Source organism: Oncorhynchus mykiss, chromosome 18 (genome assembly GCF_013265735.2).
Source record: "Oncorhynchus mykiss isolate Arlee chromosome 18, USDA_OmykA_1.1, whole genome shotgun sequence".
Classification (NCBI taxonomy): domain Eukaryota; kingdom Metazoa; phylum Chordata; class Actinopteri; order Salmoniformes; family Salmonidae; genus Oncorhynchus; species Oncorhynchus mykiss.
The window spans coordinates 60,608,444-60,615,191 of record NC_048582.1 but is presented as its reverse complement, the minus strand read 5'-3'; positions in this window follow the sequence as shown (position 1 = coordinate 60,615,191).

Genomic DNA, 6,748 nt, shown 5'->3' with positions numbered 1-6,748 from the left:
ATACAGGGAGTACCAGTACCATATACAGGGAGTACCAGTACCATATACAGGGAGTACCATATACAGGGAGTACCAGTACCATATACAGGGAGCACCATATACAGGGAGTACCAGTACCATATACAGGGAGTACCAGTACCATATACAGGGAGTACCAGAACCATATACAGGGAGTACCAGTACCATATACAGGGAGTACCAGTACCATATACAGGGAGTACCAGAACCATATACAGGGAGTACCAGTACCATATACAGGGAGTACCAGTACCATATACAGGGAGTACCATATACAGGGAGTACCAGAACCATATACAGGGAGTACCAGAACCATATACAGGGAGTACCAGTACCATATACAGGGAGTACCAGAACCATATACAGGGAGTACCAGTACCATATACAGGGAGTACCAGTACCATATACAGGGAGTACTAGTACCATATACAGGGTGTACCAGAACCATATACAGGGAGTACCAGAACCATATACAGGGAGTACCATATACAGAGAGTACCAGTACCATATACAGGTAGTACCAGAACCATATACAGGGAGTACCAGTACCGTATACAGGGAGTACCAGTAGCATATACATGGAGTACCAGTACCATATACAGGGAGTACCAGAACCATATACAGGGAGTACCAGTACCATGTACAGGGAGTAACATATACAGGAAGTACCAGTACCATATACAGGGACTACCATAAACAGGGAGTACCAGTGCCATATACAGGGAGTACCAGAACCATATTCAGGGAGTACCAGAACCATATACAGGGAGTACCAGTACCATATACAGGGAGTACCAGAACCATATACAGGGAGTACCAGTACCATATACATGGAGTACCAGAACCATATACAGGGAGTACCAGTATCATATACAGGGAGTACCATATACAGGGAGAACCAGTACCATATACAGGGAGTACCAGTACCATATACATGGAGTACCAGTACCATATACAGGGAGTACCATATACAGGGAGTACCAGTACCATATACAGGGAGTACCAGTACCATATACAGGGAGTACCATATACAGGGAGTACCAGTACCATATACAGGGAGTACCAGTACCATATACAGGGAGTACCATATACAGGGAGTACCAGTACCATATACAGGGAGTACCAGTACCATATACAGGGAGTACCAGAACCATATACAGGGAGTACCAGTACCATATACAGGGAGTACCAGTACCATATACAGGGAGTACCATATACAGGGAGTACCAGAACCATATACAGGGAGTACCAGTACCATATACAGGGAGTACCATATACAGGGAGTACCAGAACCATATACAGGGAGTACCAGTACCATATACAGGGAGTTCCAGAACCATATACAGGGAGTACCAGTACCATATACAGGGAGTACCAGTACCATATACAGGGAGTACTAGTACCATATACAGGGTGTACCAGAACCATATACAGGGAGTACCAGAACCATATACAGGGAGTACCATATACAGGGAGTACCAGTACCATATACAGGTAGTACCAGTACCATATACAAGGAGTACCATATACAGGGAGTACCAGTACCATATACAGGGAGTACCAGAACCATATACAGGGAGTACCATATACAGGGAGTACCAGAACCATATACAGGCAGTACCAGAACCATATACAGGGAGTACCAGAACCATATACAGGGAGAACCAGTACCATATACAGGGAGTACCAGAACCATATACAGGGAGTACCAGAACCATATACAGGGAGTACCATATACAGGGAGTACCAGTACCATATACAGGTAGTACCAGTACCATATACAAGGAGTACCATATACAGGGAGTACCAGAACCATATACAGGGAGTACCAGAACCATATACAGGGAGTACCAGGACCATATACAGGGAGAACCAGTACCATATACAGGGAGTACCAGAACCATATACAGGGAGTACCAGAACCATATACAGGGAGTACCAGAACCATATACAGGGAGTACCAGCACCATATACAGGGAGTACCAGAACCATATACAGGGAGTACCAGTACCATATACAGGGAGTGTCAGTACCATATACAGGGAGTACCAGTACCATATACAGGGATTACTAGTACCATATACAGGGTGTACCATATACAGGGAGTACCAGAACCATATACAGGGAGTACTAGTACCATATACAGGGTGTACCAGAACCATATACAGGGAGTACCAGAACCATATACAGGGAGTACCATATACAGGGAGTACCAGTACCATATACAGGTAGTACCAGAACCATATACAGGGAGTACCAGTAGCATATACAGGGTGTACCAGTACCATATGCAGGGAGTACCAGTACCATATACAGGGTGTACCAGTACCATATACAGGGAGTACCAGTACCATATACAGGGAGTACCAGTACCACATACAGGGTGTACAGGAACCATATACAGGGAGTACCAGAACCATATACAGGGAGTACCAGAACCATATACAGGGAGTACCATTCCAGTACCATATACAGGGAGTACCAGTACCATATACAGGGAGTACCATATACAGGGAGTACCAGCACCATATACAGGGAGTACCAGTACCATATACAGGTAGTACCAGTACCATATACAGGGAGTACCATATACAGGGAGTACCAGTACCATATACAGGGAGTACCAGAACCATATACAGGGAGTACCAGTACCATATACAGGGAGTACCAGAACCATATACAGGGAGTACCAGAACCATATACAGGGAGTACCAGTATCATATACAGGGAGTACCATATACAGGGAGTACCAGTACCATATACAGGGAGTACCAGTATCATATACAGGGAGTACCATATACAGGGAGTACCAGAACCATATACAGGGAGTACCAGTACAATATACAGGGATTACCAGTACCATATACAGGGAGTACCAGTACCATATACAGGGAGTACCAGAACCATATACAGGGAGTACCAGAACCATATACAGGGAGTACCAGTACCATATACAGGGAGTACCAGTACCTTATACAGGGAGTACCAGAACCATATACAGGGAGTACCAGTATCATATACAGGGAATACCATATACAGGGAGTACCAGTACCATATACAGGGAGTACCAGAACCATATACAGGGAGTACCATGTACAGGGAGTACCAGTACCATATATAGGGAGTACCAGTACCATATACAGGGAGTACCAGTACCATATACAGGGAGTACCAGAACCATATACAGGGAGTACCATATACAGGGAGTACCAGAACCATATACAGGGAGTACCAGTACAATATACAGGGATTACCAGTACCATATACAGGGAGTACCAGTACCATATACAGGGAGTACCAGAACCATATACAGGGAGTACCAGAACCATATACAGGGAGTACCAGTACCTTATACAGGGAGTACCAGAACCATATACAGGGAGTACCAGTATCATATACAGGGAGTACCATATACAGGGAGTACCAGTACCATATACAGGGAGTACCAGTACCGTGTACAGGGAGTACCATATACAGGGAGAACCATATACAGGGAGTACCAGTACCATATACAGGGAGTACCATATACAGGGAGTACCAGAACCATATACAGGGAGTACCAGTACCGTGTACAGGGAGTACCAGTACCGTGTACAGGGAGTACCATATACAGGGAGTACCATATACAGGGAGTACCAGTACCATATACAGGGAGTACCAGTACCATATACAGGGAGTACCAGAACCATATACAGGGAGTACCAGTACCATATACAGGTAGTATCAGTACCATATACAGGGAGTACCAGTACCATATAAAGGGAGTACCAGAACCATATACAGGGAGTACCAGTACCATATACAGGGAGTACCAGTACCATATAAAGGGAGTACCAGAACCATATACAGGGAGTACCAGTAGCATATACAGGGAGTACCAGTACCATATAAAGGGAGTACCAGAACCATATACAGGGAGTACCAGTAGCATATACAGGGAGTACCAGTACCATATACAGGGAGTACCAGAACCATATACAGGGAGTACCAGAACCATATACAGGGAGTACCAGAACCATATACAGGGAGTACCAGTACCATATACAGGGAGTACCAGAACCATATACAGGGAGTACCAGAACCATATACAGGGAGTACCAGAACCATATACAGGGAGTACCAGAACCATATACAGGGAGTACCAGAACCATATACAGGGAGTACCAGTACCATATACAGGGAGTACTAGTACCATATACAGGGAGTACCAGTAGCATATACAGGGAGTACCAGTACCATATACAGGGAGTACCAGAACCATATACAGGGAGTACCAGAACCATATACAGGGAGTACCAGTAGCATATACAGGGAGTACCAGTACCATATACAGGGAGTACCAGAACCATATACAGGGAGTACCAGAACCATATACAGGGAGTACCAGAACCATATACAGGGAGTACCAGTACCATATACAGGGAGTACCAGTACCATATACAGGGAGTACCAGTACCATATACAGGGAGTACCAGTAGCATATACAGGGAGTACCAGTACCATATACAGGGAGTACCAGAACCATATACAGGGAGTACCAGAACCATATACAGGGAGTACCAGTACCATATACAGGGAGTACCAGTACCATATACAGGGAGTACCAGTACCATATACAGGGAGTACCAGTAGCATATACAGGGAGTACCAGTACCATATACAGGGAGTACCAGTAGCATATACAGGGAGTACCAGTACCATATACAGGGAGTACCAGAACCATATACAGGGAGTACCAGAACCATATACAGGGAGTACCAGAACCATATACAGGGAGTACCAGAACCATATACAGGGAGTACCAGTACCATATACAGGGAGTACCAGAACCATATACAGGGAGTACCAGAACCATATACAGGGAGTACCAGAACCATATACAGGTAGTACCAGTACCATATACAGGGAGTACCAGAACCATATCAATGGGCAGAGGTAGGAGTTACGTCTCAGTCTAAACATGTTCCACAAACAGCATGTTGGTAGAGATCGTTCTTCTGTGTTACGTGACCGTTTTCATCAACTTCCTGGTCAAATTGCAGGTATAAATAGTTTGATTGTAGGCCTGTACGATGAAAACAGTGGGGAAAATTGAAGCAAAATGTTTTCCTTTATTCATCTTTTACAAGAGGTCGCTGGATGTTTGAATGTTTACCACGATCCTAGAAGTATTTGGAATAAATTGAGATTGGAATTGACATATTTCACTGGACGAAGGGAGAGAATGTATTTCAGTGTGTTTATTTTATGTTGACTCCTCACATAAACCTTGAAGATGCAAGTAAAGCATTCCTTCATTTTGTCATTATTCACTTTGTGTTTGTCTTGACAATGCAACAACAATAAGAAATACAAGATGAGAATACGAACAGAAAGTAAATGGCTCAGGAGAATAAAATAAACATTTTAGCATTAGCAAAATACGGGAAGGCACAATTTATAGTCCAATGTGTTTTGGGGATGGGGAATTGGGCGGGCAAGTATTTAAATTGTGCAGTATTTAGCTATAATAATATGAGTCTGGTAGCAGTAGTGATGTGAGTGGGTGTGTATGTGAGTGGGTGTGTATGTGAGTGGGTGTGTATGTGAGTGGGTGTGTATGTGAGTGGGTGTGTATGTGAGTGGGTGTGTATGTGAGTGGGTGTGTATGTGAGTGGGTGTGTATGTGAGTGGGTGTGTATGTGAGTGCATGTGTACTAAGGTGTGGAGAGTCAGTCCAGATTCAGTTCAGCTTGTAGATAGAAACTGTCTCTGAGGCTGTTGGATTCAGACCTCCTACTCTGATACTGTTTTCCCGGTAAGGGAGAGAACAGCTCGTGGCTGGGGTGTGTGGGGTCCTCGATGCTGTGGACCTTCCTCAGGCACCATTTCGAGTAGATGTCCTGGATGGGTGGGAGCACTGTCCCAGTGATATACTGGGCCATCTTCACCACCCGCTGCAGGGCCTTGCGGTCATGGACGGAGCGATTCCGTTACTAGGCCGTGATGCAACCGGTCAGGACGCTCTCGATTGTGTAGTGATCGTATTTGGAGAAGACCCGGAGTGTCAGCTACCTTAGGAAGTAGAGACACTGGTGCACCCTCTTGACAAGAATGGTGGAGGTGATCCATGTCAAGTCCTTGGTGATGTGAGCGCAGAGGAACTGAAAACGTCTGACGCTTTCTACTGCAGTCCTGTTGATGTGGATCGGGTGTGTTACCTCTGTTTCCTGAAGTCAACAACAACTCCTTTGTTTTGCTGACGTTGAGGGAGAGGTTGTCTTGGCACCACAATGCCAGTTCTTACCTCCTCCCTATAGGCTGACTTGTCGTTGTTGGCTATCAGGCCTACAACGTGGTGTCGTCAGCAAAGTTGATGTTGGTGTCGTGCAAAGCCACACAGTTATAGGTTAACAGGGAGTTCAGCAGAGGGCTGAGGACACACCCCTGGGGGGCCCCTGTGTTAAGAGTCAGTGTGGAGGAGGTGTTGTTGCCAATCCTCACAGCCTTTTGGCTGCCTGTCAGGAAGTCCAGGATCCAGGGCTCTGAGCTTGGTGTCAAGCTTGGAGGGAACAATAGTGTTGAATGCTGAACTGAAGTCAATGAACAGCATTCTCACATACACTACCGGTCAAAAGTTTTATAACACCTACTCATTGAAGGGTTTTTCTTTATTTTTATTTTTATACATTGTTGAATAATAGTGAAGGCATCAAAACTATGAAGTAACACATATGGAATCATGTAGTAA